Raw genomic sequence first — 22,372 nt, 5'->3', positions numbered from 1 at the left:
TAAACTGTTCCAGGGCAAGTAGCCCTGGTCCCACTCTTCTCCCTCAATCACTACAGTAGCATTACACTACAGTACCATTACTTGAATTTCTATCGCTGCATAATGGCTCTGGTATACTGTAAATATCATCCGCCTCTACCACCAGCAGGTTCGAGCAGTGGTCACCACCATTCCCAGTACATAACACTTTTGTTTTTAATTTCAAATCAAATCAAGTGTTATTTGTCACATGCGCCGAATACAACAGTGAAATGCTTACTTTCAAGCTCTTAACCAACAATGCTGTTTTAAGAAAATACAAAAAGTAAGAGAATAATGAATAGTTAAAGAGCAGCTGTAAATAACAATAGCGGGGCTATATACAGGGGGTACCGGTACAGAGTCAATGTGCAGGGGCACCGGTGTCGAGGTAATTGAGGTAATTATGTACATGTAGGTAGAGTTATTTAAGTGGCTATGCATAGATAATAACAGAGAATAGAAGCAGTGTAGGGGTGGGGGGCAATGCAAATAGTCTGGATAGCCATTTGATTAGCTGTTCAGGAGTCTTATGGCTTGGGGGTAGAAGCTGTTTAGAAGCCTCTTGGACCTAGACTTGGCGCTCCGGTACCGCTTGCCGTGCGGTAACAGAGAGAATAGTCTATGACTAGGGTGGCTGGAGTCGTTGACAATTTTTAGGGCCTTCCTCTGACACCGCCTGGTATAGAGGTCAGGAAGCTTGGCCCCGGTGATGTACTGGGCCGCACCCACTACCCTCTGTAGTGCCTTGCGGTTGGAGGCCGAGCAGTTGCCATACCAGGCACTGATGCAACCCGTCAGGATGCTCTCAATGGTGCAGCTGTAAAACCTTTTGAGGATCTGAGGACCCATGCCAAATCTTTTCAGTCTCCTGAGGGGAATAGGTTTTGTCGTGCCCTCTTCACAACTTGTGCTTGGACCATGTTAGTTTGTTGGTGATGTGGACGCCACGGAATCAGTTATGTTACCAGCAAAAATATTGTAATCAGATTACAGATACTTTTGAAAAACTTGATGATTACTTCTTGGATTACTTTTAAATTCAGAAAGGATGTTTGCAGAAAATAATACATATTTTCTCAATGACATTCAATTCAGCATTGGAAGAAAGGCGCAAGTTTAAGTTTGTTCCACCTGAGCGAGTCCAACCACAAGTCAGAGACGTCTAAGATGACAAACCAAATGCGTTTTATGGATCCGTTTTGTCTTCTTCTAATGCCTCTTAACAGGAAAGCAATCCAAAAGTAAATGAAAGTAATCAGGTTATGATACTGAGTTTGGGTAATCCAAAAGTTATGTTACTGATAACATTTTTGGACAGGCAACTAGGAACTGTAACAGATTACATATAGAAAGCAACCTACCCAACCCTGATAACAACTGTTCGGCCACGGCCATACCAAACAGACAGACTACTATACCAACCACATTGAAGGCTGGATGAACCCAATGAAAGGCAAAGAGGAAGACACCAGGAAACAGAGGCTCTGTGTTGGAGATCCCATCAGCTGCAGCGGGCACCCAGTGTGAGCTGCGTAGGAAAGCTTTGGCCTTCCACCCCCCCCCCCCCACCCCCCCCACATACACACACACACACACACACACACACACACTGTCTCTATCTATTTTATTCATGTTCGTATTTGTGATTTTTCATTTAGGTATCTTTCACCTCTTTCCCAAGTAGGAGAAGGCAGTGTGAAGCCTAAAGGAATGAAAAAGCATAACACTTTATATGATTCTGCCAAACCAACTGCAACTCCCTTGTCTACCACTGCAGTCTCTGCACTGTTGAGTTTCTCAGAGGAATGTTAAGTAGCAGTTAGTCCAGTGATGCATAATGAGGACAGTGCATGAAGGTGTAGTGTTGTGTCCCCCAATGCAGTCCTGGCTCCTGTCTCTTTATCCCGGTCACCCCACGTCATCCTTATCTGTTATCTGTCTGCCCTGCCCCAACCCAACGACAGTAAAGACAACAGTTCATACCATTAGGATTACTGTTTAACTAAGCACAGTATTCTTCCTGCGTATTCCTCCAAAGCTCCATTGTCCTGAGTCTGCACAACTCTGCCAGGACCTAGGATCAAGGGAGACACTAAAGTGTTTTAGTACTATATCTCTTGACACAATGATGAAAATAATCATGGCCTCTAAACCTTCAAGCTGCATACTGGACCCTATTCCAACTAAACTACTGAAAGAGCTGCTTCCTGTGCTTGGCCCTCCTATGTTGAACATAATAAACGGCTCTCTATCCACCGGATGTGTACCAAACTCACTAAAAGTGGCACTAATAAAGCCTCTCTTGAAAAAGCCAAATCTTGACCCAGAAAATATAAAAAACTATCGGCCTATATCGAATCTTCCATTCCTCTCAAAAAAAATTGAAAAAGCTGTTGCGCAGCAACTCACTGCCTTCCTAAAGACAAACAATGTATACGAAACGCTTCAGTCTGGTTTTAGACCCCATCATAGCACTGAGACTGCACTTGTGAAGGTGGTAAATTACCTTTTAATGGCATCAGACCGAGGCTCTGCATCTGTCCTCGTGCTCCTAGATCTTAGTGCTGCTTTTGATACCATCGATCACCACATTCTTTTGGAGAGATTGGAAACCCAAATTGGTCTACACGGACAAGTTCTGGCCTGGTTTAGATCTTATCTGTCGGAAAGATATCAGTTTGTCTCTGTGAATGGTTTGTCCTCTGACAAATCAACTGTAAATTTCGGTGTTCCTCAAGGTTCCGTTTTAGGACCACTATTGTTTTCACTATATATTTTACCTCTTGGGGATGTCATTCGAAAATATAATGTTAAATTTCACTGCTGTGCGGATGACACACAGCTGTACATTTCAATGAAACATGGTGAAGCCCCAAAATTGCCCTCGCTAGAAGCCTGTGTTTCAGACATAAGGAAGTGGATGGCTGCAAACTTTCTACTTTTAAACTCGGACAAAACAGAGATGCTTGTTCTAGGTCCCAAGAAACAAAGAGATCTTCTGTTGAATCTGACAATTAATCTTGATGGTTGTACAGTCGTCTCAAATAAAACTGTGAAGGACCTCGGTGTTACTCTGGACCCTGATCTCTCTTTTGAAGAACATATCAAGACTGTTTCAAGGACAGCTTTTTTCCATCTACATAACATTGCAAAAATCAGAAACTTTCTGTCCAAAAATTATGCAGAAAAATGAATCCATGCTTTTGTTACTTCTAGGTTGGACTACTGCAATGCTCTACCTTCCGGCTACCCGGATAAAGCACTAAATAAACTTCAGTTAGTGCTAAATACGGCTGCTAGAATCCTGACTAGAACTAAAAAATGTGATCATATTACTCCAGTGCTAGCCTCCCTACACTGGCTTCCTGTTAAGGCAAAGGCTGATTTCAAGGTTTTACTGCTAACCTACAAAGCATTACATGGGCTTGCCCCTACCTATCTTTCCGATTTGGTCCTGCCGTACATACCTACACGTACGCTACGGTCACAAGACGCAGGCCTCCTAATTGTCCCTAGAATTTCTAAGCAAACAGCTGGAGGCAGGGCTTTCTCCTATAGAGCTCCATATTTATGGAATGGTCTGCCTACCCATGTGAGAGACGCAGACTCGGTCTCAACCTTTAAGTCTTTACTGAAGACTCATCTCTTCAGTAGGTCCTATGATTGAGTGTAGTCTGGCCCAGGAGTGTGAAGGTGAACGGAAAGGCTCTGGAGCAACGAACCGCCCTTGCTGTCTCTGCCTGGCCGGTTCCCCTCTTTCCACTGGGATTCTCTGCCTCTAACCCTATTACAGGGGCTGAGTCACTGGCTTACTTGGTGTTCTTCCATGCCGTCCCTAGGAGGGGTGCGTCACTTGAGTGGGTTGAGTCACTGACGTGGTCTTCCTGTGTGGGTTGGCGCCCCCCTTGGGTTGTGCCGTGGCGGAGATCTTTGTGGGCTATACTCGGCCTTGTCTCAGGATGGTAAGTTGGTGGTTGAAGATATCCCTCTAGTGGTGTGGGGGCTGTGCTTTGGCAAAGTGGGTTAGGTTATATCCTGCCTGTTTGGCCCTGTCCGGGGGTATCATCGGATGGGGCCACAGTGTCTCCTGACCCCTCCTGTCTCAGCCTCCAGTATTTATGCTGCAGTAGTTTATGTGTCGGGGGCTAGGGTCAGTCTGTTATATCTGGAGTATTTCTCCTGTCTTATCCGGTGTCCTGTGTGAATTTAAGTATGCTCTCTCTAATTCTCTCTCTCTTTCTTTCTTTCTCTCTTTCTTTCTTTCTCTCTCTCGGAGGACCTGAGCCCTAGGACCATGCCTCAGGACTACCTGGCATGATGACTCCTTGCTGTCCCCAGTCCACCTGGCCGTGCTGCTGCTCCAGTTTCAACTGTTCGGCCTGTGGCTATGGAACCCTGACCTGTTCACCGGATGTGCTACCTGTCCCAGACCTGCTGTTTTCAACTCTCTAGATAGAGACAGCAGGAGCGGTAGAGATACTCTCAATGATCGGCTATGAAAAGCCAACTGACATTTACTCTTGAGGTGCTGACTTGTTGCACCCTCGACAACTACTGTGATTGTTATTATTTGACCATGCTGGTCATTTATGAACATTTGAACATCTTGGCCATGTTCCGTTATAATCTCCACCCGGCACAGCCAGAAGAGGACTGGCCACCCCTCATAGCCTGGTTCCTCTCTAGGTTTCTTCCTAGGTTTTGGCCTTTCTAGGGAGTTTTTCCTAGCCACCGTGCTTCTTCACCTGCATTACTTGCTGTTTGGGGTTTTAGGCTGGGTTTCTGTACAGCACTTTGAGATATCAGCTGATGTAAGAAGGGCTATATAAATACATTTGATTTGATTTGATTTGATTCCTCAAACATGGTCGGTTCCCACAGAATCACATTGCTATTCCTAGTATGTGTTCTCACAGTAGACTCTGGCTCATTGACTGACTAACTGACTGAGCTTCAGGCAGATGCTAAGCTTCTAAGCAAGCTCCAGATGCTTCTAGCTCCTAAGCAACTTTGAATGATTTCGTTTTTGTTGTGTTATTTCTTACATTATTAGCCCAGAACGTTTTTTTTCTGTTATTACATACAGCCGGAAATAACTTTTGGATATCAGAGCGGCGGTAACTCACCAGCATTAGAACCAGAAATACCGAATTGGATCCTTTGTTCGCACCCCCAAGAGCAGTTGAACTCATTCCAGAGGCTGCTCCAAGATGCCGCCGGTGGAGAAGAGGTATTCGGAGTGGACTTCTAGTCCGACTCAGGAGGCAGGCACACCATCCTCCACTTCTGAGTATATTATTCGCTAATGTTCAGTCTCTGGACAACTTTCTCCTTCCAGAAAGACATCAGGGACTGTAACATACTCTGTTTCACGGAATCATGGCTCTCTCTGTATATACTGTCTACGTCCATACAGCCAGTTGAGTTCTCAGTACGTCCCGCAGACAGGAATAAAGAACTCTCCGGGAAGAAGAGGTGGTGTATGTTTCAGGACTAACCACTCATGGTGTGATTGTGATAATGTGCAGAAACTCAAGTCCTTTTGTTCAACCGACCTAGAATACCTCACAATCAAATGCTGACCGTATTATCTCCCAAGAGAATTCTCTTTTTTAGACGACACAACCATAGTAGGCCTGATTATCAACAATGATGAGACAGCTTACAGGCAGGAGGTGAGGGTCCTGGCGGAGTGGTGCCAGGAAAATAACCTCTCCCTCAACGTCAACAAAAACGAAGGAGCTGATCGTGGACTTCAGGAAAAAGCAGAGGGAGCACGCCCCTATCCACATTGACGGGACCGCAGTGGAGAAGGTGGAAAGCTTCAAGTTCCTCAGCATACACATCACTGATGATCTGAAATGTTCCACCCACACAGCCAGTGTGGTGAAAGCGCAATAGCACCTCTTCAACCTTTAGGAGGCTGATGAAATTTGGCTTGGCCCCTTAGACCCTCAGAAACTTTTACAGATGCACAATTGAGAGCGTCCTGTCGGGCTGTATCACCGCCTGGTACGGCAACTGCACCACCTGCAACCACTGGGCTCTCCAGAGGGTGGTGTGGTCTGCCCAACGCATCACCAGGGGCACGCTGCCTGCTCTCCAGGACACCTACAGCACCCGATGGCACAGAAAGGCCAAGAATATCATCAAGGACATCAACCACTCAAGCCACGGCCTGTTCACCCCGCTATCATCCAGAAGGCGAGGTCAGTACAGGTGCATCAAAGCTGGGACCGAGAGACTGAAAAACAGCTTCTACCTCAAGGCCATCAGACTGTTAAATAGCCATTACTAGCACACGGTTACTCAATCCTGTACCTTATAGGCTGCTGCCCTACATACTGTGCATAGATATGGAATCACTGCTCACTTTAATAATGGATCACTAGTCACTTTTGTATTTGTATTTGTATTTATTAGGGATCCCCATTAGCTGCTACCAAGGCAGCAACTACTCTTCCTAGGGTTCAAACATATTAAAGCACTTACAATACATATAAAACAAAAGATATAACAATATCACAGTGTATGCGTATGTGTGTGTCTGTGCCTTTGCGTGTGTCTCTTCACAGTCCCCATCTGATTCTACTGCTTGCATATGTTACTTGATGTGGAATAGAGTTCCATGTGGTCATGGCTCTATGTAGATCTGTGCGCCTCCTGTAGTCTGTTCTGGACTTGGGGACTGTGAATAGACCTCTGGTGGCATGTGTTGTGGGGTGTACATGGGTGTCCGAGCTGTGTGCAAGTATTTTAAACAGACAGCTTGGTACATTCAGCTTGTCAACAACTCTTACAAAAACAAGTAGTGATGAAGTCAATCTCTGAGCAATGAGAGATTGACATGCATGTCATTAATGTTAGCTCTCTGTGTACCTTTAAGGGCCAGCTGTGCTGCCCTGTTCTGAGCCAATTGCAATTTTCCTAGTCCCTCTTTGTGGCATCTGACCACACTACTGAACAGTAGTCTAGGTGCGACAAAACTAGGGCCTGTAGGACTTGCTTTTTTGACAGTGTTGTTAAGAAGGCAGAGTAGCGCTCTATTATGGATGAACTTCTCCCCATTTAGCTACTGTTGTATCAATATGTTTTGACCTCAACTTGCTCAATTTCCACATTATTCATTACGAGATGTAGTTGAGGTTTAGGGTTTAGTGAATGATTTGTCCCAAATACAATGCTTTAAGTTTTGGAAATATTTAGGACTAACTTATTCCTTAGTACCCATTCTGAAACTAACTGCAGCTCTTAAGTGTTGCAGTCATTTCAGTTGCTGTAGTAGCTGACATGTATAATCTTGAGTCATCTGCATACAGGGTTGGGGAGTAACGGATTACATGTAATACGTTACATGTAAGGGATTACAAAAAACTGTAATTCGTTACGTTACCAGCAAAAATATTGTAATCAGATTACAGATACTTTTGAAAAACTAGATGATTACTTTGAGGATTAATTTTAAATATAGAAATGATGTTGGCCAAAAATAACTTTGAGTGTGACCACAAGACAGACCACTATGATGACACAACAAATGTGTTTGATGGATTACGGGAAAAGAGCAGGAATAGGCTTTTGTAGGCTAGAGTCCAAGCTATGTCTTCCAATGGTGTGACTGCTGTCGGCATCCAAAGATGATCCAACTTGAATAAATGCTTGAATAAATGGAGGTAACAGCAAATCAAATTACATTTTCTTTGTCAAATGCGCCGAATACAACAGGTGTAGACTTTACAGTGAAATGCTTAATTACAAGCCCTTAACCAACAATGCAGTTTTAAGAAAATACAAAAACAAAAGTAATAGTCTGGGTAGCCATTTGATTAGCTGTTCAGGAGTCTTATGGCTTGGGGTAGAAGCTATTTAGGAGCCTCTTGGACCTAGACTTGGCGCTCCGGTATCGCTTTCCGTGCGGTAGCAGAGAGAACAATCTATTACTAGGGTGGCTGGAGTCTTTGACAATTTTAGGGCCTTCCTCTGACACCGCCTGGTATAGAGGTCCTGGATGAGGCTGAGCAGTTGCCATAACAGGCAACCCGTCAGGATGCTCTCGATGGTGCAGCGTTAAAATCTTTTGAGGATCTGAGGACACATGCCAAATCTTTTTAGTCTCCTGAAGGGGAATAGGTTTTGTCGTGCCCTCTTCACAACTGTCTCATTGTGCTTGGACCATGTTAGTTTGTTGGGGATGTGGACGCCAAGGAACTTAAAGCTCTCAACCTGCTCCACTACAGCCCTGTCGATGAGAATGGGGGCATGCTCGGTCCTTTTTTTCCTGTAGTCCACAATCATCACCTTTGTCTTGATCATGTTGAGGGAAAGGTTGTCCTTGCACCACACGGTCAGATCTCTGACCTCCTTCCTATAGGCTGTCTCATCGTTGTTGGTGATCAGGCCTACCACTGCTGTGTCATCAGCAAACTTAATGATGCTGTTGGAGTCGTGCCTGGCCGTGCAGTCATGAGTGAACAGGAAGTACAGGAGGGGACTGAGCATGCACCCCTGAGGAGCCCCCGTGTTGAGGATCAGCATGGCGGATGTGTTGTTACCTACCCTTACCACCTGGGGGCGGCCCGTCAGGAAGTCCAGACTCCGACAGGGAGAGGTTGAAAATATCAGTGAAGACACTTGCCAGTTGGTCAGTGCATGCTCGGAGTACACGTCCTGGTAATCCGTCTGGTCCTGCGGCCATGTGAATGTTGCCCTGTTTAACCTCACTAGGGTAGGGGGCAGCATTCGGAATTTTGGATGAAAAGCGTGCCCAAAGTAAACTGCCTGCTACTCAGGTCCAGAAGCTAGGATATGCATATAATTGGTCGATTTGGATAGAAAACACTCTAAAGTTTCCAAAACTGTTAAAAATAATGTCTGTGATTTTCCTCAGGCGAAAACCTGAGGAAAATCCATCCAGGGAGTGCTATTATTTTGAAATGCCTGTTTTTCCATTGAAAGCCTATCCACCATACAAAGACTTATGACGCAGTTCACGATCCCTATGGCTTCCACTACATGTGGCCAGTCTTTAGGCATTGTTTCAGGCGTTTACTCTGAAAAATGAGGGAGAAACACCACTTTCAATGAGAGGACAGTGGAAATTTCCAGACATGAGTCCAGCGCGTTACCGGGAGCCCGCTTTTCTTGTTTCTCCTTTTCTATTGACGAAGCTATTGTCCGGTTGAAATATGATCGATTATTTATGACAAAAACAACCTGAGGATTGATTATAAACATCGTTTGACATGTTTCTACGAACTTTTATGGTACTTTTTATTTTTTGTCTGTCTGTTGTGATTGCGCTTTGTTCCAATGGATTACTGAACAAAACGCACCAACAAAACGGAGGTTTTTGAATATAAAGAGGGACATTATCGAACAAAACAAACATTTATTGTGTAACATGGAGTCTTGGGAGTGCTATCATTTGAAGACCATCAAAGGTAAGTGATACATTTTATCGCTATTTCTGACTTTTGTTACTCCTCTTCTTGGCTGCTAACTGTTTGTAATGATTTGTCTGTTGGGCGCTGTTCTCAGATAATCGTATGGTTTGCTTTCGCCGTAAAGCCTTTTTGAAATCTGACACAGCGGTTGGATTAACAAGAAGTTTATCTTTAAGCTGGTGTATAACATTTGTATCTTTTATGTATGTTTATTATGAGAATTTCTGTTTTGTTGAATTTCACGCTTTGCAATTTCACCGGATGTTGTTTGAGACAGTGGATTACTGAACAAAACGCGCTAACAAAACTGAGGTTTTTGGATATAAAGAGGGACTTGATCGAACAAAACAAACATTTATTGGGTAACTGGGAGTTTTGTGAGTGTAACCATATGAAGATCATCAAAGGTAAGTGATTAATTTTATCGCTATTTCTGACTTTTGTTACTCGTCTACTTGGCTGGTTACTGTTTGTAATGATTTGTCTGCTGGGCGCTGTTCTCAGATAATCATGTGGTGTACTCCTCAATGCCATTGGAAGAATCCCGGAACATATTCCAGTCTGTGCTAGCCAAACAGTCCTGTAGTTTAGCATCTGCTTCGTCTGATCACGTTTTTATAGAACGAGTCACTGGAGCTTCCTGCTTTCATTTTCGCTTGTAAGCAGGAATCAGGAGGATAGAATTATGGTCAGATTTGCCAAATGGAGGGCAAGGGAGAGCTTTGCACGTGTCTCTGTGTGTGGAGTAAAGGTGGTCTAGAATTCTTTTCCCTCTGGTTGCACATTTAACATGTTGTCATGACGTGGCCCTCTTTCGGTATAGCGACTGCCTTCCCCCTCTCTCTCCCTCTTACACCCAGGCTCTGTTATCTCAGGTCATAAATTCCATGAGGAGACTATCTTCCCCCCCAGCCATGCGGTATAGAGAGAGAGGCTTCACAGTAGAACAAAGGAACTTCTTCTACCTCACAGAACTTGAGAACTGAACAATATCCATGTTTTGGAGAATGTGTAAACAGTCAGTGGAGAATCCAGCTGCGACCGGTCCATTTTGTTTAATGTTTGTGACCTCATGAGAGACAATACAGCCACATTACCATAACTCTGACTATACAAGAGTCTCCGTTAGGAGATTTGCATCTAATTATTGTATACAATGAATGAGTAAAGATGAAACTATTTGTGAAATTATGTAATGTGTTTTTAAACTATTTAATGAAAGAGTATCCAATTCCCTTTAAAGTTTAACTAAGCCCTTGGCCTGCCCCATGAGCACAGACATTGATCTGGCATCATGGGACAGCCTTTTCTGCTGTTCCAAATATAACCCCCACCTGGAGAAGCCCACTTCAGACCATGTGTACCTCAATTACCGAGAGGGCTAAGGTTTGAGTAGAGACCACACATTCCTCGGTCATCTGAGGGAGCTAAGGTTGTAACGTTTGTTGAATTCCTAACCAAACCAGGTGGAGCACTGGCTACACTGATGGAAATGGTTAAACTCTGAGACTATCGATACCGACAGAATAAGAGCAAATCTTCGAGACTAATTACTAGTCTGCAGCTAGAATTTATGTCGACCTGGAATGCGAAGACTGACAACCGCCGAAACATCTATTCTACAAGAACATTTCTGAATGGGACTCTGAAGTATCCATTCTAACCACAAAAGACTCCAGGGATGCAAAGAGAAGTTCAGAGGAACTTTTCAACAGAAAGACTGACGATTCCAACAGAGATCATGACGACACACTGAGCAGAAATATATATTTTGATTGCAATTATTGAGTGAGCGTTCATGTGCAAAGGATTAGTATTTCTATCAATATAATAATCAACTGTGTAGTCTTTTGTCTTTCGCGCCCTTCTCAGTCCCTTTGTCTACCAATACACCATATCGGTTTAGCCCACTAGGGCACATCCCCTATCATTTCCTTGTAACCCTATCTGCTGTTTGTTTGTTATGCATTTCTGTGATTATTTAGTTAGTTAGTAAAGAAATGATTAAGACAATTGATGTATGGATGATTCATAGTGAAGGCTGGGTTGGTGCAGATAACCAATAATTTACGACGTTTGGAATGAGACTAACGTGAGGTAAAGAATAATTAATTAATTAGAAGACTAATTGATCAGATATTAAAATATCTGAAGAGTTATATTAGGAAAATTATAACTTTGTAATCTGAAGATTTTCCTTGGTGCCCCGACTTCCTAGTTAATTACATTTACATGATTAGTTTAATCACGTAATAATAATTACAGAGAATTGATTTGATAAAATAACAGTCTTTAATGATGCCAGAGACACGACAATGTTGATACAAATTAGGTAAAGCTGATTTAAGTTTCCCTGCATTAAAGTCCCCGGCCACTAGGAGCGCCGCCTCTGGATGAGCATTTTGCTGTTTTCTTATGGCGGTATACAGCTCATTGAGTGCGGTTTTAGTGCCAGCATTGGTCTGTGGTGGTATGTAGACAGCTACGAAAAATTCTGATGAAAACTCTCTAGGTAGATATTGTGGTCTACAGCTTATCATGAGATACTCTACCTCAGGCGAGCAAAACCTTGAGACTTCCTTAGATATCGTGCACCAGCTGTTGTTTACATAAATACATAGGCCCTCGCCCCGTGTCTTACCAGAGGCTGCTGTTCTGTCCTGCCGATAGAGTGTATAACCCTCCAGCTTTATGTTCTTAATGTCGTCGTTCAACCACGACTCGGTGAAACATAAGATATTACAGTTTTTAATGTCCCATTTTTTAGTTAGTCCCATTTATTTTCCAGCGATTGAACGTTAGCTAGCAGGACAGAAGGCATGGGCAGATTAGCCACTCGTCGCCTGATCCTCACAAGGCACCCTGATCTCTTTCCACGAAATCTACGTTTCCTTTTCCAGCAAATAACGGGGATCTGGGCCTGTTCGGGAGTCTGTATTATATCCCTCCTGTCTGACTCATTGAAGAAGAGTAGGCTAGAGTCTGTAAACAAACTCTTCGTCCAGTTTGAGGTGAGCAATCGCAGTTCTGATGTCCAGAAGCTCTTTTCGGTCATAAGAGATGGTAGCAGCAACATTATGTACAAAACAAGTTATGAACAATGAGAAAAAAACATCAAAATAGCATGGTTGGTAAAGAGCAATGGTGTAGTCTACGGCTATATTTTTATTTATTTTAAATGGAACCAGGCAAGTCAATTAAGAACAAATTGTTATTTACAATGACTTCCTACCAGGGAACAGTGGGTTAACTGCCTTGTTCAAGGGTAGAATGACAGATTTTTACCTTGTTCATTTGGGGATTCAATCCAGCAACCTTTCGGTGACTGGCCAAACGCTCTAACCACTAGGCTACCTGCTGCCTCGATAGGGATACCACTTATTATTTGTACCTACATGGCGCCTTGGTGTGACACTGCTGCTCTCTCATTTAGCTATTTGCGCCTTACTGAATGTGGTTGTTGTGGATGGCTGTTCAGAAATCTAAATGTGTATTTGAACCCAATAATGGTTGAATTCAAGAAGTTAAAGCTGCTTATCAATCATTGCTTTTGAAATCAGTGGACAGCCAGTGAAAAATGTGCTCTTGCAACAGCTACATAGTGCGGATCCAAGTCTATGGAATAAAAGTTACATTTTTATTGCTCAATCTAATTCATGCTGATAAAAAAAAATCGATACGCCTAATGGACACATGCTCAAACTTGCATACGTTTGATAGACTTAAAGGGGAAATCTGTAGTTGCTACATCCATTTTTGGACTTATAAATAATTTATATATATATATATATAAGTCCTATTCTTGAAGATCCAAGTCCTATTCTTGAAGATCAAGGGGTAGAACATTTATTGGAATGACTGGAATTCTGATAGACTTTGGTTTTAATGTAAAGATATGTTTTAATCGTATTATTATATGTAGTAGGGATGGGTTAGATTAGAAGAAGCCTACATAACCAAGGCATGAAGTACAATTTTACATCCATATGGCCAGCTATGTAAACTTTAACGTTGATTTATCATGCAATAGATGTTGTTCAATTGGTAACATACATTTTTGTCTTCTTCTGATGCCTCTTCAGGGGAAAGTAATCTAAATGTAGCGGAATGTAATCAGATTACATTACTGAGTTTGGGTAATCCAAAAATGATGTTGCCGATTAACATTTTTGACAAGTAACTAGTAACTGTAACGGATTACATTAATAAGAAAGTAACCTACCCAACCCTGTCTGCATTCAAAGACACACTTTACTCAAAGCCAGTGGCATGTCGTTAGTAAAGATAGAAAAAATTAAGGGGCCTAAACAGCTACCCTGGGGAATTCCTGATTCTACCTAGATTATGTTTGAGAGGCTTCCATTAAGAACACCCTTTGTGTTCTGTTGGACAAGTAACTCTTTATCCACATTATAGCAGAGGGTGTAAAGCCATAACACATACGTTTTTCCAGCAGCAGACTATGATCGATAATAACTTTAATAATGTTCACATACTGCTTTACTCATTTCATATGTATTTACTGTATTCTAATCAACTGTATTTTAGTCAATGCCACTGTGACATTGCTCATCCTAATATTTATATATTTAATTCCATTATTTTATTTTTAGATTTGTGTGTATTATTGGGAATTTTTTGATATTACTACACTGTTGGAGTTAGGAACACAAGCATTTCGCTACACCCGCAATAACATATGCTAAATATGTGTATGTGACCAATAACATTGGATTTGATTTGATGCCAGAGAATCACGGGACAATAGACACAGATTTACACAGATTTTTTGCAATAAAGATCATGAGGAACCTGTAACCTTGTATTGGGGCACATTGTAGGATGTGCAGCAAACCCCATCACTGTAATGGGATTAGGGTTGCAAAATTCCGGGAACGTTCAATAAATTCCCTTATTTTCCTGAAATCGCGGTTGGAGGGCTATAAAATCAGAAGGGAATAAGCAGGAAATCCCGAAACCTCCTAACCAGGATTTTGGGAAAACCAGGAAATGTATTGAATGTTTCTGGAATTTCCCAACCCTGAATGGGATATCTCATTCATGTAGTGTCATAACCACATTTCCTCCTTTATCTTATTTTCACATGAATCACCCAATACAGTCAGTGCAGCTGTGTGACCATATCACTCCCTAACCTAATGTACTGTACCTTCCACATGGATAACCCCATAGAATTGGAAAGATTTTCACAACAACACTTTGGCGTTGCATAACTGTTTCAAAGAGTTGAATGACAAATACTCAAGTCTTGATAGGTCACATACCACTGACATATACACACATTTATCAACAGAAAAAACTCCAGAAAGAAATCAGTGACTATGATGATTATATTACATGAAATATTTTTTTGTATATGTACTTTACAGCCAAATAAATCATTGAACCTTCTTTGAGTTAATAGTGAGTTTTATTAGGTATTTAAAAATGTAAACCATTAAAAATACTTGTTAATAAAATATACATATAAATGTCATGAAGAGTCAGTTTGGAAGTGGCATACATTGAGGCGACCACCGATTCTGTCAGAACCACAGAGCTACAGTATTATCATGGCATCCATGTTCAACTGATAAAGCGCTGAAGCAAATACCAAACGCTTACTGGGGTCCCACATTTGTGATGTGCATTCATGCTATGTTCAAAAGACATTCTAGTATGGAGCCTAAGTAAGTATGCTAGGCCTACATGGTGAAATCTTTCAAATAAAGCAGATATGTGTAGATCGCCTCATATCATCCAAAAATGTCTTTAGGTAAAAATGTTGTTAGGTCATTTTAATCTATTGGGCATTAGTACTGGTAATTCACATTTCCATTTCCCCACAGTGCACTTACATTTTCCCGTCATCACAATACAAAGATAAACGTATTTCAAACCCAGCAGTTGTTTATTAAAGACTGCATGGTCTCACTCTCAAGACAAAATGCTCCTGATACCCATCCTCTTCCATCAAACACAGACATTCTCTCGAACAACAACAACAAACACTCAGCCCACAGAACCATCTTGGCATTGCAGCTTTGAGTGGGCCTGAATTCTAGTGAAGGTGCCAACCGCTGCAATGCAAGGTGATGGAGTGCAGCACTGCAGCCTACTCTGGTTCTCTTCATCTCTCTCCCCCATCTCTCTGGTCCAGTTGAGGGGCCACACTGTCCAACTGTTCAGTGAGCATTCTCTTTTAGATGGACCTTCTCCGCCATCCGCCGGGCGCTGTAGAAGGACACACTGATGCCCACCATGGCCATCGTCATGGCGATCTGGTTGATGAATCCTTTCTGCGGCTGTATCTGGACTTCACCTGAGACCTGTCTCTGCCAGGGGGAAGAAACGAGCGCACACATACACACACACACAAGGTTTGGTCAATTTATATTGGCATCAGTTCACACAGCCCCCACTGTTTTCGAACTGTGAAACAATCCTGTTCTATTATTGCCTACTTTCTCACTATGAATATTTGAACAAGGAAATTAGGGATTTGAGTTAACCTGTTGTGGATAGGGGGCAGTATTTTCACGGCCGGGTGAAAAAAACGTACCCGATTTAATCTGGTTACTACTCTTGCCCAGAAACTAGAATATGCATATAGTAGTAGATTTGGATGGGAAACACTCTAAAGTTTCTAAAACTGTTTGAATGGTGTCTGTGAGTATAACAGAACTCATATGGCAGGCAAAAACCTGAGAAGATTCCAAGCAGGAAGTGGCCTGTCTGACAATTTGTAGTCCTTCTGTTGCATCTCTATCGAAATTACAGTATCTGAGCTGTTACGTGACACTTTCTAAGGCTTCCATTGGCTCTCTAAAGCCTTCAGAAACCGGATTGAGGCGTCTCCTGTCTCTGGGCAGATAACAGCAGCACAGTTTGTCAGTGGACTGCCTGGTGACAGAGAGACTGGAGATGCGTATTCACGAGACCTCGCCATTTTTTATTTTCCTCTTTGAATGAATACAACATTGTCCGGTTGGAATATTATCGCTATTTTACGAGAAAAATTGCATAAAAATGTATTTTAAACAGCGTTTGACATGCTTCTAAGTACGGTAATGGAACATTTTGAATTTTTTTGTCACGAAATGCGCTCGCGCGTTACCCTTTGGATAGTGACCTGAACGCACGAACAAAACTGAGGTATTTGGATATAACTATGGATTATTTGGAACAAAAACAACATTTGTTGTTGAAGTAGAAGTCCTGGGAGTACATTCTGACGAAGAACAGCAAAGGTAATACCATTTTTCTAATAGTAATTCTGAGTTTAGTGAGCCCCGAAGTTGGCGGGTGTCTGAATAGCTAGCCTGTGATGGCTGAGCTGTGTACTCAGAATATTGCAAAATGTGCTTTCGCCGAAAAGCTATTTTAAAATCTGACATAGCGATTGCATAAAGGAGTTCTGTATCTATAATTCTTAAAATAATTGTTATGTATTTTGTCAACGTTTATGATGAGTAATTTAGTAAATTCACCGGAAGTTTTGGGTGGGAATGCTAGTTCTGAACATCACATGCTAATGTAAAAAGATGTTTTTGATATAAATATGAACTTGATTGAACAAAACATGCATGTATTGTATAACAATGTCCTAGGAGTGTCATCTGGTGAAGATCATTAAAGGTTAGTGCTGCATTTAGCTGTGGTTTGGGTTTTTGTGACATATATGCTTGCTTTGAAAATGGCTGTGTGATTATTTTTGGCTGGGTACTCTCCTAACATAATCTAATGTTTTGCTTTCGCTGTAAAGCCTTTTTGAAATTGGACAATGTGGTTGGATTAACGAGAGTCTTATCTTTCAAATGGTGTAAAATAGTCATATGTTTGAGAAATTGAAGTTATAGCATTTTTAAGGTTTCTGTATTTCGCGCCACGCTCTACCATTGGATATTTGGCGAGGCGTTCCGCTAGCGGAACGTCTGTCCTCGGGCACACAGTGCTCTTTCCACACACAGCAATGGCACTGATAATAAAGCCAGTAGGCAGAAAACAGTGTCCCATAGTTTGCACATCTCTAATATTTACAGCTCTCGTAGGACAGGTCCACACCAGGCTAACAGAATTCTGTTTCCTGATAGGAATAAGTCTTTGGTGTTCTTTTATTGACATCCGTGAGGCAGGCATGCAAGATAATATGCTAACTTCAAAATGATCCTTTATTTAAGAAAGTACAAATCAGCAAAAGATTCAAACAATATGAGCTGGTTCTTTCAGTGAGAAAAGCAGTCATAAGGGTTGTATTATATAATCACTTAAGGTCTGCATCTGTAGTTCACTATGAAATGTTAATGCCCACTTTTCACTGTGTTGTTATCCATCACAACTAGCCTATAGTACAATGGATCCCTATGCTAATATATCAACTCATCAACTTTCCAAATCAACTCTAAAAACAAACAGTGTGTGCAGGAAATAAACTACAAACCAAGGTTTAAAATCATCCCTAGATAGACAAGGACACACACCTGGAGGAGACGGAAGTATCCAGGGGTCAGGCGTCCCAGTCTAATGAACATGTCTTCAACTGTGAGTTCTCAGACTAGTCCAGCATCTGCCAGCAGAGAAAACATAAAATATAAATATAATCACCAGAGTCCTCAATAGATACTGAGGCAAAAACATAGACAACACAATGAAAAATGTAGTTTTAAATACAAGACTCAATAAGCAAGCCCTCTTCCCAAAAGCACAAACACAAAGTCACCTGACTCAGCCTTGGAGGTATACAAGCTATTCAAAAATATGTTCCACTGTTAACATACAGACGAATAAGGACCAGAATGATATTCTGAGACATTTATCAAAGGACAGTACATTCATACCTACACTGAACAAAAATATAAATGTATTTCACATGACTGGGCAGCAGCGCCAGCCATGGGTGGGCCTGGAAGGGTATAGGCCCATCCACTTGGGAGCCAGGCCCAGCCAGTCAGACTGAGTTTTTCCCCAGAAAAGAGCTTCATCAGCCGTTCGGATGGCAGGTATCAGACGATCTTGCAGGTGAAGAAGCCAGATGTGGAGGCCCTGGGCTGACGTGGCTACACGTGGTCTGATGGTACGTCCAACCGGCCTCACAACATCAAATTCTCTAAAACGACTTTAGAGGCGGCTTATGGTAGAGAAATTAACATTAAATTCTTTGGCAACAGTTCTGGTGGACATCCCTGCATGTCAGCATGCCAATTGCATGCTCCTTCAAAACTTGAGACATCTGTGGCATTGTGTTGTGTGACAAAACTGCACATTTTAGAGTGACCTTTTATTGTCCCCAGCACAAGGTGCAACGGTGTAATGATCATGCTGTTTAATCAGCTTCTTGATATGCCCGTCAGGTGGATGGATTATTTTGCCAAAGGAGAAACGCTCACTAACAGGGATGTAAACAAATTTGTGCACAACATTTGAGAGAAATAAGCTTTTTGTATGTATGGAACATTTCTAGGATCTTTTATTTCAGCTCATGAAACACGGGACCAACACTTTACATGTTGTGTAAAACTTTTTGTTTAGTATACTTGCATGGCAGGAGAAACAAAGAAAACCCTAATTGGGGGCTATTTGTTGTGGATTCTGTGGGGTAAGTTGCTCCCATACAATGTTAAAGGTCCAATGCAAGTCTGGTTCATCCCTGGGAGCAATTTCCAAATGCCTGAAGGTACCACGTTCATCTGTACAAACAATAGTACGCAAGTATAAACACCATGGGACAACGCAGCCATCATACCGCTCAGGAAGAAGACGCATTCTGTCTCCTAGAGATGAACGTACTTCGGTGCGAAAAGTGCAAATCAATCCCAGAACAACAGCAAAGGACCTTTTGAAGATGCTGGAGGAAACAGGTACAAAAGTATCTATATCCACAGTACAACAAGTCCTATATCGACATAACCTGAAAGGCCGCTCAGCAAGGAAGAAGCCACTGCTCCAAAACCACCATAAAAAAGCCAGACTACGGTTTGCAACTGCACATGGGGACAAAGAACGTACATTTTGGAGAAATGTCCTCTGGTCTGATGAAACAATAATAGAACTGTTTGGCCATAATGACCATTGCTATGTTTGGAGGAAAAAGGGGGAGGCTTGTAAGCCGAAGGACACCATCCCAACCGTGAAGCACGGGGGTGGCATCATCATTTTGTGGGGGTGCTTTGCTGCAGGAGGGACTGGTGCACTTCACAAAATTGATGGCATCATGAGGCAGGAAATGATGTGGATATATTGAAGCAACATCTCAAGAAATCAGTCAGGAAGTTAAAGCTTGGTCGCAAATGGGTCTTCCAAATGGACAATGACCCCAAGCATACTTCCAAAGTTGTGGCAAAATGGCTTAAGGACAACAAAGTCAAGGTATTGGAGTGGCCATCACAAAGCCCTGACCTCAATCCTATAGAACATTTGTGGGCAGAACTGAAAAGGCGTGTGCGAGCAAGGAGGCCTACATACCTGACTCAATTACACCAGCTCTGTCAAGAGGAATGGGCCAAAATTCACCCAACTTATTGTGGGAAGCTTGTGGAAGGCTACCCGAAACATTTGACCCAAGTTAAACAATTTAAAGGCAATGCTACCAAATACTAATTGAGTGTATGTAAACTTCTGACCCACTGGGAATGGGATGAAAGCTGAAAGCTGAAAGAAATCATTCTCTCTACTATTATTCTGACATTTCACATTCTTAAAATAAAGTGGTGATCCTAACTGACCTAAGACAGGGAATCTTTACTAGGATTTAATGTCAGGAATTGTGAAACATTGAGTTTAAATGTACTTGGCTAAGGTGTATGTAAACTTCTGATTTCAACTGTAGAGTGTGCGACTCTCTTTATTTCTATAGACATGGGATCTTACTACCACATTATGCTAAAAGGGAACTAAACTCCTTGGCAACAATACCCAGCATTCACTTCTGTAGAATCCACTTTTAGAATATCATGTCCATGCAATTTGTTCTGCAACAAGGACTGCATGTTGACAATTAATACAGGAGTTAACCAGCAGATCACAAAAAAATGCAGCCCAAAGTACACAATAGCTGCCAACATAGCTTCTTTTATCTAATTTTCCACTGAATGGTGCCCTCATTCTTACATCACAGAGAAACCAATGAGTCCTACATTTCAAACTCAAATTCAACATTTGAGAAAGACATGGTCCATTGGAGCTTTTACAGGCCTAGAGTCAAGCAAACTTCAAGTCATGATGACAGCAAAATAACAAAACCAATGATAACCATGACATGAGACCAATACCACAATTGAGAAATAACTTCAGAAATTCCTTGAATTTTAGGAGAAATGTAAAATATAATCTCACAGGATGGAGTTGGAGAGCCTTGGGCAGAGAGAGAGTGAGAGCAAGAGAGAGAGAGAGGGAGAGAGAGAAATGATCCAGGACAGGATCCAAAGGAATCCCGGTGAATCCTCACCTTCACCAAGCCCTGCAGCAGCATCAGAATGCCCAGACACCATCCGAAACACTAGAAGAAAGTGAAAGCCTGTGATACTGAGGAAGCTCCTATGTGCCCATGGTCTTTGTCAACCCCAGTCCCATCCAATGGGCTCAATAGACTCAAGCTTAACACACAGACACAGTCTCGCAGACAGACAGACACACACACACACACACACACACGCATAGGCACACTCTCTCGCCCTACTGCATAAAAGCCTCAGCCTGTCAGATATGGTTTTGTCATCCAGTCCAAAAATGGGAGGGAGAGGAGAGGGGAGTGTGCTTCTGTGCAGCATGGTCCACGCTTGAATAAACATGTGTGTTAACACGCTGCAGTGGTGTTATGTAACACTTCGGACTCCTCACCAAAACAGGACCCTATCCAAAAGCATCCACTGCAAGAAGCATTCAATGATCCCAGCAGGAAGTCATTATAATGACTTCTAATTATGAGAACATATGACATTTCTGGAAGACTTCTTGCATTGTATATGTTCAAATGATTGTCTGAAGGCTTGGTTCTGATGTTACATACTGACCACACCACTCCGTCGCGTGTGAGAGCGTTGCAAAATAAATGTACACATACATGTTCATTCGATCATTGCACCCACACTGCTTGCGAGCGTCAACGAGCATGCGTAGCCAGGCGCTAAAATAGAACTTTGTCATATTTGTGATGCTCAATGCGTTGCAAGTCCTGCCTTTCCTATCTCCTCATTGGTTTTTAGGAGCATATACCCATGTGGCATCTCATCATTGGTTTTTAGGAGCATATGCCCACGTGAGTGATTGAAAGATGAACTGAGGTCCACACTCCAGTCCAGTTGGTTGTGGTAATGCACCTTAAAGTTGGTTGCCAACCGCCATATAAAGTCCGAAGAAGAAGCCTGAAGGAGGAGAGATTAGAAATGAACTCGGTTTACCTGTGGATTAATTTTCAGAGTAGAGGACCTTGTGCATTTCAGGTAAAATAACAACCCAATGTTTATATCCCAGGACAAATTAGCTAGCAACAGCAAGCTAGCTAGCTAAATTGCCATAAATGTTTAATGCTTTTCGACCTGTCTCCAAATTAATATAATTGGTTCAGAGTTTGTTTTGATATTTCAACCTGCTGTCCTGATTGTGTCTGGTGTGGGTGGACAAAATCAACTTGTGCGATGGCACACGCGGTTTGATCAGCATGTAAGACTTTCCGTTTTTATGATGTCACTATAACATTTTAAATAGGCTTTCTCTTTTATAGCATGACCATTCCCATCGGTACAGACGTCAGTTTAGCTTTGATTTACATTTGGTTGAGTTGTCAACTAACGTGAATTCAATGTGAAATCAACAAAACATTTTACCATGTCATTGGATTTAGGTAAAATATTGGGTGAAAAAAAGACGAAATTCCCTTATGTTGATGACTTTTTGCAAATCCAATCAGTTTT

General features: G+C 42.1%; 1 long non-coding RNA gene across 1 annotated transcript; it reads right to left on the bottom strand.

Annotated features, from left to right (window-relative positions):
- Positions 1-14,876: 14,876 nt before the first annotated feature.
- On the bottom strand, positions 14,877-21,090 carry LOC115176204 (uncharacterized). Its single transcript, XR_003872175.1, has 3 exons — positions 20,908-21,090; positions 17,945-18,030; positions 14,877-15,799 (listed from the first exon to the last, which is right to left on the bottom strand). It is a non-coding gene; the product is annotated as an uncharacterized LOC115176204 (long non-coding RNA).
- Positions 21,091-22,372: the final 1,282 nt, after the last annotated feature.

This window comes from Salmo trutta, chromosome 36, assembly GCF_901001165.1.
Source record: "Salmo trutta chromosome 36, fSalTru1.1, whole genome shotgun sequence".
Lineage (NCBI taxonomy): Eukaryota > Metazoa > Chordata > Actinopteri > Salmoniformes > Salmonidae > Salmo > Salmo trutta.
Note: the sequence above shows the minus strand (reverse complement) of the source record. Positions and strands in the feature narration are given on the sequence as shown.